Source organism: Crassostrea angulata, chromosome 10 (genome assembly GCF_025612915.1).
Source record: "Crassostrea angulata isolate pt1a10 chromosome 10, ASM2561291v2, whole genome shotgun sequence".
Taxonomy (NCBI): Eukaryota; Metazoa; Mollusca; class Bivalvia; order Ostreida; family Ostreidae; genus Magallana; species Magallana angulata.
In genome coordinates, this window is record NC_069120.1 from 25432043 (window position 1) to 25448069 (window position 16027).

General features: G+C 34.8%; 1 long non-coding RNA gene across 2 annotated transcripts; it reads left to right on the forward strand.

The window, feature by feature from the left end:
- The first annotated feature begins 1063 nt into the window (after window positions 1-1063).
- On the forward strand, window positions 1064-8820 carry LOC128164623 (uncharacterized). 2 transcript variants are annotated; one of them, XR_008240974.1, is made up of 6 exons: window positions 1064-1517; window positions 2596-2879; window positions 3186-3455; window positions 3754-4660; window positions 5230-8231; window positions 8419-8819. It is a non-coding gene; the product is annotated as an uncharacterized LOC128164623 (long non-coding RNA). The 2 variants fall into 2 exon arrangements; XR_008240975.1 differs by lacking the exon at window positions 1064-1517 and adding an exon at window positions 1556-2347 and having other exon boundaries at window positions 8419-8820.
- The last annotated feature ends 7207 nt before the right edge of the window (window positions 8821-16027 follow it).

Consider the following 16027-nt stretch of genomic DNA (forward strand, 5'->3'; position numbering starts at 1 on the left):
CTTGCGAGTATGAAAGTGAGTCATGTTAGCGATACATATAGTGCCATTGCAACAGAAAGAAGAGCAAGTATGAGACATTTAGTTAAAATTTAAGGGAAAAATTATGACCATTACAGTCCCCATCTAACCAGTATTAACAATGGTCAAATTGAAAATTCATCTTGTAATTATAAAGCAGGAAAAGCTTGATTATGTGCCCATGTTGGAGCAGCCTTATTTGCTGTTATCAAAATAAACTAGAGGTACTGTGAGCAAGCTTACAATTGATACCCCCCGCTAAGAAAAAAATCATAACGCGTGTATTTTTGCTTTTATAGAAAATATTGGATGAATCTATTTCACTGTCCATTTTCTATAAATAACGACTGCTCTATTTTAAAAAAAAACCTGTTAATGCTAGTAGGAGTAAACAAACCAATTTCTATCCTTTAATTCCTTTTATTTTAAGTTAACTGTTAATGCATGAGGAATTTGCAAACTTCCGTTCACAACCCATGACTCGAATTAAACGAAATCCACATGTCAAGCAGCCATTTAATATTTAAACATATTGAATAACTGGTATACTGAGCCCGATTTTTTCCGAAATTTTTTTCCCATATACCCCCCCCCCCCCCCCCCCCCCCCCCGGGGCAGGCCATTTTCAGAGAGACGGGGATGAGAATCTAAAAATAATTTAATGTTGCCTGAGACAAGCAAGCTTTGTGTCAAATTTTAGCTTCTAATATTTCCATTAATACAAGACATGACACAGACTTTAGCATTTTGTAAATAATGACTTTGAACTTCCTCAATTGACCTTGGGTCAAGGTCCTGACATACCCTTTGGTCATAGGCAATATTTGTGTGAAGTTGAGAACATTCAATGCTTCTCAAGAAGGAAGATATGGACCGGTTAAAAACCCACGAACATCCGGAGATTGCAAGTGAAAAAACCCCCCTAAAGATATTCAGAGACCCAAAGTCTAAGAAGATTACAAGACATTAAGTTCTTCACGTCAAATTCGTGAACACGATTCGCACTACTTTGTTTACTATGCAGTGACAGCTTTGTGTAAATTAAAAATTTCATATTTTGATGCATTTTTCTTGAGAGTTAAACTTTTATACAGAGACATAATTATTCAATCATACTTAAATGCTTAAAAAATTTAATCGGAAAGTACTCTAGCCTCGCCTACTATGAAAGTAAAGTTAAGTTACATGTGATTCGGAAAACAACAAAACATTACAAATTATGCTATTTAATGCATGTTGTAGTTTCGGCATAACATTAACTTATTTCATAATTCTGATAGTTCATATCACATGCCAATCACTTCGTACTGTTTACCGACAACATTACAATTACAGTGCCTTTGAACTTTTGCACACATATGGCACGGAGTCCCGATCCCGATTCAGTTAAACGTGTGCTAGCCTGGTTCCCTGAGCTACCCATTAGGAATGAAAGTACCAATGCACCGGATGTTGACATCAGAGAAGTGTTAATACAAGATTGAGCCGAGCAGAAAAAGGTAGGGCTTAGGAGATTGGCTGAATAAGTTGTTGAAATAATGATCATTTTAAGGTAAAATTATCAGTGTTTAAATTAAATGATGAAATGAGGAAGTACTGCAGAGAGTAAAGAAATTAGAGGGGTTAAAGTGGGAGGTGGGTGTCATTTTGGAGACTTGGGTTAATTTGCTGCGGATCACTGTAAGTTGTAAACAAGTTCAATTTTGACCTACAAACGCCATGGGACCATATATATTTCTTGTGATTTTGTGTCAGTGCTTGGAATGAACTTTCAGAATTTACCAAGGATATGTCTGTAAGTAATATAGCAAAGTAGCTAGGGGTGTTTAGGTTAACATTGAGTTCTATGGGAAATTAATTGGTACTCTTTTTCCTATAGAGAGCCTATTTTCCCCTTGTCGTGTGACTTTTAAAGGATAAATAGTTCAATAGGACGTTTAGTTCTGTTGATATTTGATCATGGAAGATTTCTTTGAACAGTTGAGGCTTAGAATTTTGGGAAAAAGTGAAATTCAGGGGGGACCAATGGGGTGTTTTGTATGGAAAGGCGCCACCACTGCCCATGGGTATGGAGTGTTAAGAGTGAGATGGCCAGAGGAGGGACCAAAGTTTGAGAGGGTTCATAGGGCTATTCTTATGGCACAGATGCGCTTGACCCGATCACAGTTTCCAGGTGGAAACCTGGAGGTCAGCCATCTGTGCCATAAGAAGCTTTGCGTCAACGCCGCCCACCTCGTCCTGGAGACGCATGAAGTGAACCAGGAGAGAAACCACTGTAAAGCACAGGGGTTCTGTTGCAGGGCCCACCATCCCCACTGCATTCTACCATGTTATTAGTTAATATGTATTGTAATACACAATTTAATCATATTTTGAATAATTATGCTCAGAATGCCTCTTCATTTTCCCTCGGGCTCGGGATTCAGAGAGCATCATATTTTTCTGGTATTTAATTTCCTCTTGATGCTTTTCATATAACTTGTAGAGATTTTTACGTTTAACCACCCTTTTTGTTTTGTATAGAGTTGATTTCTGATATTTTTTATTAGTTTCATGGTTTTTTTTAATGTCTTGTAGAGACTTGTCCACCGAGCCTCCACTGGGGATGGCACAACCCACACCTGCACATAAGCTGCGGATGGAGTCACCTGGCCCATTATTTGAAGAGTGAGCAACACTATGAGCCCTACCCGCAAAGTTGCGAGTAAAGGTGACATTACGAGGTAAAGATCGCCGAAGAGTGCGATTGAAGCTTTCGACCTTCTGAGAGTTGCTGTTCTTGATAGTTTTGTCCAGAACAGCTGGAGACAACCTCTTTGAGATGCAAGCACGAAGCAAGTTCTCGTTCTCCGAAGAGTGAGGTATTTCAAAAGTTGAACCTAGATATGTACTTTTGCTTACCCAATTAACTATTCCCCCATTACATACTAGAGAATGTTTCCTGCATAGAGCATGGTCACCCATGTAACACTGCACAATTGCATCCACAGCATATGAGAGCTTGTTTTTCATCTTATGGCTATCACCAGCATACATGTCATACGCTTGATTGATCTCGGCCGTGCATCTATCTACTGCATCGAGGGCAAAATTATGCAAAAGTTTGGTTTTCTCAGCTTTCGTTGTGCAGGGCATGACCTGTAAGAGCTTTTCATCTCTTTTTATAGATTTCCTGATACTTTCGGAAAGATGCCGAGTATCCAGGTAATGCACTGGCTTGACCTTGTACAGCCCATCCTTGAAGAGGGAGTCTGCAGCCCGCCCAGCTGAGCTGTCTGGATCAGTTGTTACCCCCTTAACCTCGATACCGTCTTCACAGAGAAGTTCGGCCATCCCCTCCCTAGCCCATGTAAACTCATCCCCTATAGTATGCTGCATGGGGAGGTTAGCGCCGCACTCCCCCGGACTACAAGAATGGTTAGCAGATGCCGCATCCCGTAAGTGACCGTGCTTTGAGCAAATTTTATTTTTCGTTATCAATTTGATAATTTGATGTTTTGCAGTTACATTTTCAGCGACAGAGTAGACAGTCTGTGTTGCCGGCTGGAATGGCGTCTCACCGACCCCCGAGTACAAGGGGTTGTTGTACATGCCGTCGCACTGCACGTCTATAGACTGCGGCGACTCTTGTCCCCTAATGGTGTTGACGTCAACCAACTGGCGACACCTGCGACTCATGTCAGCTGTATTTAGGGTCTCAATTTTAGCCAAAACTTTGTTACTGGTCTTTTGCAGGGACTTACGGGAGGGAGCAGGAGTGTTAGTGGAAAGCAGTATTTTCCTCATTCCATCATTACCAAGGGGTGTTTGGCTCAGCCCGACCTGAAGGGAGTAATTAAGAGAAGCTGGTTTTCTGCCGGGTGCACTGGTCTCTACTTCTGTGAAGAGGTTGGGTCTCTTAGATGTGAAGAGACACACGCCGCATTTGAGCCCCATCCTTGTGGCAAGCCCTCGCCTTTCCTCGGTGACCAGGTTCCAGGTCAGGGATCCATTGCAGCCTAGATTCTGCTCCTGATGGCTCCGAAAGGCTTGGTTCCACAATGCACGGGTCTTCCCCAAGTGCAGTAATCTGTTAGAATCTGTCTCCGCTCTACAATAATTGTAACTGATGTTTACATAGTGTGTAACTGTGTGTGTTGTGAAGATGGGGAAAATTTATTTTAGAGTTACCCCCTTTAACTAGTTGTAAATTTTGTAGATTTTTGAAAATAATGTAATTTTTCATAAACTGCTTTGAAACCAATTTTTCTGATACACGTGAGGTGAATGATTTATAAATACATGTTTTATCACCCCAGATTACATGTACTGACATGTAGCCCCATGTGAAACCTGAAAAAATGGACCTTCTGTCCGAGAGCCCCATTTTATTGGCCATAAAGGGTTCTAATTTGTAAAAAAAATGATAATTTCACAAAAGTTTATGTAAAATTGTGATTTCTATTCATTTTAGCCGACAAATGATGACTTACTGCTCAAAGTTCTGGTCTTGATGATTTTCCACTTCACTTTTACAGGCATCCCCCTTGGTCTCAGGAGATGGTAGTTTCCCGGACGCTGGACCATTTCCTCCCTCGCTGATGCAGATGGGGGTTGTTGACCAGATCTGTCATCTCAGAAGACAACCTTTTATATGTAGCTGGTATGTATGCCTCCTGGCGACTTTTTTCCCCTTGTTATGAGGGAAATTTTGGGCTTTGAATCCATAGGAATGTCCTTTTTGAAATTTTGGCATGGTGAAAATTAAGCCTTTTCTGAATGCAAATTCTAAATTCCTAATTAATTGTTGATGCTGTTTCGCACTAGGGAGATTAAGCTGTTATACTGTATCCGAAAATTGGGCTATTGTTTATCTGTGAATGATTTATGTAGCAAAAGATGGGGGCACCGGCTATTATTTTAAGCTCTGCCATGTAGGGGGGTGGTAAAAGTTTTATCCCCTATATTAACTGCAGGGGGTCAGAGATAAGGGATGATTTGCTCATCAGCTCTCCAAATAGTAAACAATTCATAAGAATACAAATTTTTACTAATTTACTCAATGTAAAATTCTTAATTTTGCATCTTGACATTTCAGTCATTTCAGCATCATTGAAATCTGGGTAGAATCCACCCAAAATGAAAAATCATATCCAATTTGTTCATAACACCCTTAAGTACAAACAAACAAACACATTCATTCAAATTTTACATGTATTTTATTTGTTACAGACATCAAAAAGCAGTTTATTCATTCTGGATTTCACTGTTAGTCCACTCTCATCACAGCATTTGCCGAGGGAGAGAGCCTCGTACTCGGATGAGCACAGCATACATGTCTCTGAAGATCCAGGACTCATGTTTCACACACAATAAGAGGTATGTATAAGGTTCATGAAAAACACAAATTTGCCTAATTCTGAGGTGAGTAAAATTATGATTATAGGAATGAGAGTACCAATGCACCGGATGTTGACATCAGTGTTAATACAAGATTGAGCCGAGCAGAAAAAGGTAGGGCTTAGGTGATTGGCTGAATAAGTTGTTGAAATAATGATCATTTTAAGGTAAAATTATCAGTGTTTAAATTAATGATGAAATGAGGAAGTACTGCAGAGAGTAAAGAAATTAGAGGGGTTAAAGTGGGAGGTGGGTGTCATTTTAGAGACTTGGGTTAATTTGCTGCGGATCACTGTAAGTTGTAAACAAGTTCAATTTTGACCTACAAACGCCATGGGACCATATATATTTCTTGTGATTTTGTGTCAGTGCTTGGAATGAACTTTCAGAATTTACCAAGGATATGTCTGTAACTAATATAGCAAAGTAGCTAGGGGTGTTTAGGTTAACATTGAGTTCTATGGGAAATTAATTGGTACTCTTTTCATATAAGCACAGGAACCAGGCTACATCATGCGTAGGCTGAATTTTCCCTATAGCATCCGCTTTAACCTCGCTTATATATTTTCTGCGTGGACCTCAGGGTCCACGCAATAAAGTCAACAGTCAGTCAGAGTTTATTGAATTCGTGAACAGCATAGAACTATATCCTTTACTGTAACTGTTTCTGAACTCAATTCAACTCGTGGGCAATATGTTTTCTTTCCTGTGAACTTATATGTGTGAAAAATAATAATGTGTCAATGAAAGTATCTTGGATAATACGATATTTTTCCATTTTATCAATTTCAACTGTATATTTTTCACAGGTTTGTGTATTTTAATTAACAATCATTTAAAAGTGATGGAAGCAATAACTTGGGACAGACTATAAATGAGAAATTAGCTTATGAAGCGAGGCGATATCCAAGATGGCGCCCACCCTTGTTAGTTTTCCTACGAGTTACCCACATTTGAAGCGATGTTTGTTTTTCTACACCAGTCCGGTGATATACAAGGTAGATTGACTTGTCACGAATCAGGCATCTTCTCGGCAGCATTTTTGTGAATAATTATATTTTTTCGAAAAAAGAAGAAGAAATTTCTCGATTTTACTATCGCCACAAATAAACAGATACATCTTTTTTTGTCCGACGTGTTAAAATATTGCAATGTTCAAGTATGGCAAGAAAATTAACTCTTATAATTAACTAAGGGGTTACGTCTCTTTCTATATGACTGTAGATATGACGAAATGGATTTTCTGCTAGCAGATTAAAGCAAACAACGCTCGTTATTAATTTTCAATTTTAAATTATTGTAAGGTGGGATTGTTATTCTGGACATTTTCATTATTAAGTGTGGATTTTTCCGTTTAGATTCGGGTATGTTTATTTTTCGGCGCTCGTTACCGTCACCAACGCCAGCATGGATATATCGTGCCAGTACCTACCTTAACTCGAAACCTCGTCTCCGACATCGGAGTGTTCCGCAGAGTGCAAGTGTAAATGCAAGCTATAGCAAGTCATTAGAATTTAGTCATGTTTTGATTATATCAACATCGAAGATTTTTTGATAAAATTAAGTTAAAATTCCAAACATATTCCGTTGACTGGCTGCGTTAATAACAGTGTATAAGAGACGATTTAATTAAACAAGTCAACGGGACTTTTGATTCAATGCTACGTGCAGCCATTGCATCACCATGTCCTTTCAAACCAAATTTATAAGATGAAACCCTGCGTGCAAGCGCAGGAATTAATACTCTACACATTAATATGATACACATTAATATGATACAATGCTTAATATGCTGAACCATATTTTTTTCTCATTTTTGTATATATTTTGTCTGGCTGTTTTTAAATTGATGCTCACTCCTCCTAGGCACCTGATCCTAGCTCTATCTTTTTGGAGGTCCTTATTACTCTGCTTTGAGTGTATTTAGTGTTATGGATTTTTAAGATGATTCACGGTTTGTTATTGTTATTTTCTAATTCTCTTAACTTATTCATTAAATTTGATTTAATAAATTCCAATTGCATAGTTGGATATTTAAAGTAGCGGACAGGGATAAAAAATCTATCCTCTCTCGCAAGTGTTTGCAAATGTTCAGATTATCTGTTTTGAAACGCCCCCTCTACTGCTTCAAGTTTCAATACACAACCCAAAATAGAAAGTCTACGAGGATTTTGCATTGCACCAGCCATGAAATAGCCCGGATAATTACTTTGAAAAATTGTGCGAGTGAGTTATGGTAATAGCCTATATGTATATAACACCTTCCAAGGTGTATATAGAAATTTACAAAACTAATCATTTAAAACAGATTCACAAAACTAATCACTGAACACAACAATTTTCAGAAAAATTTACTAGATAACCGATGACTTATAAATATTCATGTGATTACTTATTCAAAATGTTTGTGTTGTTGTCTAAATGACAATTACATGTTTATGAGTAAAATATGCAGTGAAGTTTAAAGATTTTAAACTTTTTTGGTTCTGTATACTAATTTGTCATTTCATTTTTTATCAAAAAATTATATGAACTTGTGTGTAAATTACGATCAGTAAATTATTTATTTTTTCTTTAACCTTTTTCATGGAAATGGCTCTTCAAGCACAGTAGGAAGGGTCATGAAGAAACAGGATTTAGTCCATTCAGCGTGTTTAAACATTGGATATAATATACCTACCTGACGTTAGAGATGACTTGGAACATGTGCAGTGACTATACCTATTGCACACTCCCACTCAACCCAAACACTTCGACATTTTTCGGGAGCATCGTAGTCATCAAACAATTATATATGACAAATTCATCAGATTCCTCAAGAAAGACCAAAATTTGTAAGAGTTTTTTCCCTCTATTGTACATGTACCTAATTTGTAGAATCTAAATAAAAGTATTTGGCTGGCCAAAGTAATTTACTTTTATTGTAGTTTTTGTATTAAATTTGTATTATATTATCATTTGTAGATAAACAAGTACTATCCAATGAATCTGCTTATTAAATATTCAAGTTTTATTTTACAGAGTCATGGGACTCTTCTATTTTGCATCATGACGAAGTGATTCTTGTAGCTGTGGATACCCTGAATCCATGTTACTTCTCAAATTTCTAGGTGATCATTGCTCTCTTTTCTACCAAATCTGACAGTTGCCAGAGTGAAACCGTCCTTCAACTGTCATGGATAGTCCTCTTCTCCAAGTCTGCGCTTCGAAATATTCTTACCGGAACCATGGTTCTTCTTTTCAGGTCTTCTGTCACCATTTTTACTAGGTCTTTATTCACTTTTTTCCTCAGTTTTCCCACGGATATTTCTATAGATATAAAATGATATTTTTAGCAAAGAAGATGGGTGAATAAGGCTTGTAAAATGCCCATATGAGGAATGATTAGATACTGCAAAATTAAAATATCATTAAATCTGATTGTTTATAAAAATATGATTGAAAACAATGTATATTTAACGTAACATCGGTTTGTAACCTTTAAATATTTTAATTACTTGCAACAGGTTGATTTCAACTGGCGTGTTAAAACCTCCAAATAGTGTCATTTTTAATACTTTAATGCCTTCTCTTTTATAGAGTGGGTCTGAGCTCCAACCGATTTTAATCAACAAAAACGTGGAGAGATGACCCACTTTACTTTAAAAATGCCATTTTGTAGCCCAACAATTGAACGTTTTAGCAAAATAAATGTTTATTCGTGGCCAACGTCTCATATAGCATTTAAACAACGCACTTCCTTGTGAATGAAATGGCTCAGTGGTTAGAGCACCAGACATTAAGTAACTTTAAAGAACTTAGGTTTTTAGGTTGTGGGTTGGATACCGCCAAAACTTAAGGATTTATTACTTTTTTCTTATCGTTTTTTGAAATATTTCAAACTGAATATAGATAGAAATAACCCTTTTGTCAACTTGTATTATAACATATCAAATATATATTTAATTGAAAAAGTGTTAAATTTGAAATTGTATTTTAAGACTAAACCAAATGGGCAGTTGTGCCATCTTATTCCCCCAATTTCTTACACGAATTTATTTGTACCATGTACAAAAGCAGTTGCGTTGCATGTGTTTATACAAATACAAACGATATTGTAAAATTTGGTCACCCTAAGTCTGTCCAGAAACATTTTCAATAACTTCGAAACCAGAAGTTTAACCACTTCACAATTTTTCATCAACATTTCAGACTTGAAGCAAAAGATATATTATACAAGACCTTAATTTTATTTACAGTTTCCCTAATTTTAATCCAAGTAGGATGTGCATTGCTATCTTAAGATATAATTGTAGCCAAAAAATATTTGTATTATTATATATAAAAATTCTAAAGTAAAAAAAAGATGTAACTTGAAACGAAAAAGTTCTGTTTGAAAAAAATGTTCCTTCAAGTTTTACCAATTCAGTGTTACACAAGAGGAAGTAATGATGAGTATAATGTTTTATTTTTATTGAATTGAGGTAACGCTAACCGAGTTTGTAAACCTTTATAGTACGGACATTCTACTCGGTTTTATAGGCCTTGATGAAAGAGAGAGATACAACAACAGATTCTAAACACAGATTCCACCGCTATCAATGTACTTTAAAGGACAACGTTTCACAGATCACTTTATAAGATGAAGTAGCTTCAAGCAATTTTTCTACAACAGTAAAGATCATATTTCTTCTCTAACATCACCAATTGACCTGCGTTGAAATTTTTATTTACGAGTCTCGGAGTTACAGTGTTTGATTTTTCCATTTCACATGATTACTTTTTGATTTCTCAGTTTACAGCCCCAGTATTTATTGTTTGCTCTAAATGTACTTAAACAAATGGTCTGGTATAATCGAAAGAGTATTTCAAAACGTTTATCGATTGTGAAGAAGTAATTCACTACCCCGGTTGTTCAAAAATCAGGAAGTTAATTTCATTTTGTAATAAAAAAAAAATCCTTTTTAAACATGTAATACAAAGAAGAGATCTTGTAGCGTTAACTTGACGGTGTTGTTCATATCCTGTTCCTCAATAACGTGATATTATTTATTCAAATGTGTAAAAATAAATCCTAAAACGTGTAGTATAAAGGGGGATGCTTTACACTGTCAATGTCTCACTCCTCGAAAACGTGACATTATGCAACATTGCATTTTTTTTCAAATCCCGTGTGATTTTCGTTTCAGTAATTATGATCACATCGCGATTCTTCAAATCCTTTGTGTTATAATTTTAGGGACGAGTATCTCCTTAGATTAGCTTAAACAAAAATCATATACTTAATTATACAAAGAGAAGATGCATTATATCGATCGCTCCAGTGTACAAGTCAATAAGGAATCCTTTGTTTATTTGTATGAATTTTATGAAGAAAAAATAGTTTCTGCAAGTTAATTAAATGAACGTCCAGTATAATAATCTTTGATAAGGAGATTAATGGTTTGTGCCATAAGGTTTGATAACCAAGAACAAAATTTGATACTGTAACAGCTGGTTAACCTATAAAGTCATACTAAACTTGCTTGAGATAAAGTGGGTTTTTTTTATTTGTTTATTGATTGATGATTATATATTATTCATGTGTACGCGGTCTAAATACCATTTAAGAAGTTTTTCAGTAATTGGTATCTTGCGACTCTTTGAATATTCAAAGACTGACATTGGTGTTTTACTTTGTTACTCTCGACAAAAAATGTTTACATGCAACTTATTCATTTCATTAGTTATAGGCCAAAACACATAAATGCAAATATTAAGGAAAAACTATCAAAGAACCAAAAGGTTGCTTTAAAACATTGTAGTATATTAATCTAAGTTGAAGGTAATTATAATTGCAAAACATAGCTTATTTTGGTATATCTTTTAAACATAAGTGTTATATCTTTTAAACATAAGTGTTTCCCTAAGTAAAGATAGCCAAATTTGTTGTTGTTATTGGGAGTTGAACTATGTTCAACTTCTTTAGGCTGTCACGCAAACTCAACGCAAAAATAATTTGTGTGGGGCAAACTTCTCAATAAATTTTGTATTCCGCGTTCAAACAATCCCTGTTAATCGATGTTGATAAAATACACGAAAAGATGGATATGATGTTAATAATATCAATCTCAAATTTTCTATTCAAATTCTTATTTAATTCTAGATAGATATCTGGAGTATAATGAGTTTATGTTTTGTAACGAAACGTGCTTATAAAAGTAGTGCTCTTGACGAGACGGACACCGTGTCGTGAAATCGCTTTGCAATTGAGTATAATGAAAAATAGTTCATTGTTTGTTTTATACCTTTTAACAAATGGATACCTTAAGTATATAAGAACAATTTGTATACGAATACTTCACAATTTTTCGTTTGATAATTCATTAGTTTTAATTTTCGTACACTTAATTATTCATACACGTTTTATTTACATTCGAAGAAAACTGATTATAGGAGAAGAAAAGAAAATCAGGATTTTTCCGAATCCCATCATATTATTTTTCTGACTTACATCAATAAAAGGGAAGGGTGTATTTATATGTGCATGTTCAGTCTATCAAATTATTATGAGGGAGTTTTGTTTTAGAAATTTAAACCAGTATGCCAAAGAGATATATATCACCTTCTTGTTCTAATGAAAGGAAGAAAAAACAAAAGGGTGCTTGTGGTAGCAGTGATGTTGAAAAGAGTGTTTTTGGTAATTTTCACCAAGGTTTAAGTATATTTCCAGAATGGAGTCGAGGAAGGCAGTGTGCTTCAAATGCACTCATCAGTATTTTGTACAAGTATCTCAATTTAAAGTTCTGGATTGGACTTAAGGAGATATAGATGTCATTTTGAAAAATGGAGATAAGTTGTATCAGCACGTTTTTCAATATGCTACACATGTTTATTTAAATCCATGTGATCTGCCAAATTATTTTTTTGTTGCGATGCTTGGTCTTGTCCACATTCTCGGGCAATATTAGTGAATCATTTGTGGAAAACGGTCCTTTCATTCAAGTGTTAGAATGACAATATGTTTATTTAAAGTGAATCAACCTGTTATTTAAAGTACATGCCATGTGCGTAGAAATATTTTGTGCATACAAAATGTGCCACGACAAAGCATACAATGGTTTTAAGTTGTATCTTATTTCCAAGACGATTAAGATAAATTAATTTGGGTGTCCGTTGCATGACGCAATTGAATTTAAGATAAAGCATATGTTTTGAGACTAGTGCTAAATTAATAGTTTTGCCTAAACCTATGTTGAATAGCATGACTGTCCCATTTTATGAGAATTTAGTCATGTTTCCATAGCATAGAGTTTGTCCAACCTTCTGTTAAACTATTCAGAGCATTAACGTCTTGTCGGGATGAGGGCGTACTTTAAAAGAGGTGAATTAAAAAAGAAATGGCAACCGGTTAGACAAACAGTCTCCCCCTCAATCAGATGTAAAAGAATGGAAGAAAATGGTCCTGTCTGTTGATTAGCATATTTTATAATTTTGGGAATCAGGGCATATTAATTTTCTTTACATAGAAATATAATCTTATCAACAATGAAATGAATATTAATGGTACTTCATAAGATCAATTGCTTTTTCCTATTTTGTGTAAAAATTGTGTTTTATAATTTTGGCGAAAACTCGTGGAGTAAAGAAAGAATTATTGTACCGATGTATTATTTTTGCCCAAGGAAAAATGGTGCATTGTACATCGGTACAATACTTCTTTCCTAAGAATTTTTTTCATTTTCTAAAATATTTCTTTTTTACCGTAGCCAAGACCTTTACTAAAGTTTCCATTTTGAAATGATACGGAACAAATTTGTTCCGTCGCTTTAATTTAATCACTTGTATGTATTCTCTTCTTTTTTTTTCCACAACAAAGAGCTAGGACTGTAAGAGCCAAAATCGGCCCCAATATCCCAGAATTTTACAGTGATACATAGAAACATGACTCCACTCTTTTATAATTACTTAATATATGGGTATTTCACCAAAGCAGCCACCACTTAGATAATGGCATGTTTATGACGTCATATTCATGACGTAAACATGACGTAGTTTGACAAAATCATTTCTTCCTTCATTTGCAAATTCATGCACTTCAATCTACCATCTGGTTTTTTAAAGAGATCATTGGAAGATATCTAAATGCATCAATTTTTGCTATATTTGTGGTGTATAATAAAAGTACATTGGTACGAATTCTATAACACTATTGTTGGGTTTTATCTTGATAATTCGGGATACTATTCGCACCAGGGGGGGGGGGGGTCCCAAATATGTATATTTGCATCATAGAAAACTCAAAGTTAGGATTTAATAAGAAGGTATCTTCAATATATCGTCGGAGGTCAACGAATCGTTACTCAGGAATATCTGCCACTTTAATCACTTAATGAAAATTGTGACACTTAATTATTTATAACATACCTAAATTACATCTTTTTCTTCGTAAAACCTTACACTGTATTCATTATTTTTTATTTAATATATAGATAAGTGAGCAGTGTGGGCACCAATGAAGTCGTGAGGTCAGCTATAAACAAAACTATAAGGCCAGCAATCTAAACATTTGTTTGTAATAGACAAAAGTGCGAACAATAATGAATTGCATATTATAACAATTTATGAAAAGTAATTGATGATATTTAATAACAAATTGAACAATATAATAAACAGTAAAGCATTAACACTGGACTCTTTTTAATAATAACTGCAATCTCTGCGTCATCTTTTTGCAAAACTATATCTCTGAGAGTAGTATCTGGCACTTCAGATATCCTTGATGCATTTTTTCACTAAAATATCACTTTCCTTAACAATTTTGTAGGCATTTGTGTGATCTGTTGGGAATATACAATCTGTATTATTTCTTTTTGGACACAGAATTAACTTCACAATAACACAAAACAGAATTAAAATGCTATAAGGAACTATAATTCTCGTAATTTAAAATTATCCTTGGTAGGCCTTGTACATTTCAATTAGATCACATAAATTTCATTGACTGGATGTCAATAAAGGAGACAACCGCTGTTATATTCTGAAATTTTAGGTTTAGACGTGCATTTGTCCATTTTTGTCTGAATCTTTATTTAAGAATATGTAACCTTGGCAAATAGTTGAAGATAACAATTTAAACAATAAATATTACCTGTTTTGAACGCATTATCGGCTGCTGTAAATAAGAAGTGACGTCACATATTGTAGTAAAAAAAATTCTCACGGAATGTGCAGACTAGATCCAAATCTCGTGAGATACACGAAGAAAACAAAAGGGACACGACTCTAGGACCGTAACGAATTTAGGACCTCAGACGTTATATAAGTTAATCCCAAAACTTTTGGAGTATATAATGAATGATTTAACGATTTCCAAACTTAGTGGCATGGCAAAACAAATATTGTGAATTCACAATCACAAACATCAAACACCTTATACGATAATGACATTCTTTATCTCGCAAAACCATGCGTTCCAGCAATCCTCCTACCTGATATATAATTATTCGGTCCAGGTTAAAAAAAGGAGGGTAATCAAGAGAATAAATCCAGGCGCAATATATGTTTCAATTACGAAAAAAAACCCAAGAGTTATCCGATATGAAATATGTTTAAAAAGTTATCAAATAATTCAATATTTTTGAATAATTATAATTCTATTTTTATATTAAAAAAAACAATGCGTAAGCGTGATTTTCTAAGTAAGATGGAAATACTGTTCCTGTAGCCTTCATGTTAAAAAGTCTCAAAATCTTCATGACAACTTTTGGAGTAAAAATTAAATTACTGATGCCAAAGATAGTAGATAGAAAAAAACGTCTTAACTTGACATTTTCGGTTGGGTGAACATTTACTACAACTTGCAATTATCGATAAACTGTATGGAACCCTAAAGACACTAAAATTCTGCATGTATTTTGTATAAATGTTTTTGAAATGCTGCATTTTTTAATATGGCAAATAAATAAGTTTTTCATGTCAAAGTTCATAATCATACACTAAAAGCCAATTGAATTTAGATAAAAATTACAACACTAAAACATTTTATTCTATTGAAAGCGTGATGTAGCAAGGCTAACGACTTTCTTCATTAGAACTAACTCCCAGTGGAGTGAAGTGGAAGAGATGTTTGTCATTAATTCTGTACATCCATGTATTCATTTTATGAAATAACTGGCGAAATTCCCGATTCGTTCGTCGATATTGCTTGCGATATGTATGAGTTTCGAAGCGATGCAATCCCAGCACATCACCTGATTACGTCAAACAACAGAGCACTGCTCTTCTTAATTTGGTTGAGATGTTACTCTACATATCATATGCGATCATCTTTATTTAAGATTTATTTAGCGTAACAACGGTGAAAGAGAAACTATCATATCTTATCGAGTTATTTCAGGTGTATTGTTTTCAATTTGTATCTTGGCCAACCATAAACAAATTGGGGCAGATGTTATAATTGTTTGGCAAAATTGTCATCTGCAGTAGTTGCAATAGATGGAACATCCTTTAAAATATACCGACCAAAGACACACCCTAAGAACTTTATCATTGGGGTTATAGACATTTACATGCTATTTACGCACAGATTGTACATGTATTGACAATTAAAATAAAATACGGCATATTCGGTTTGGATTTCCAGGTCCAAATGATTCCAAGCAGTATGCCA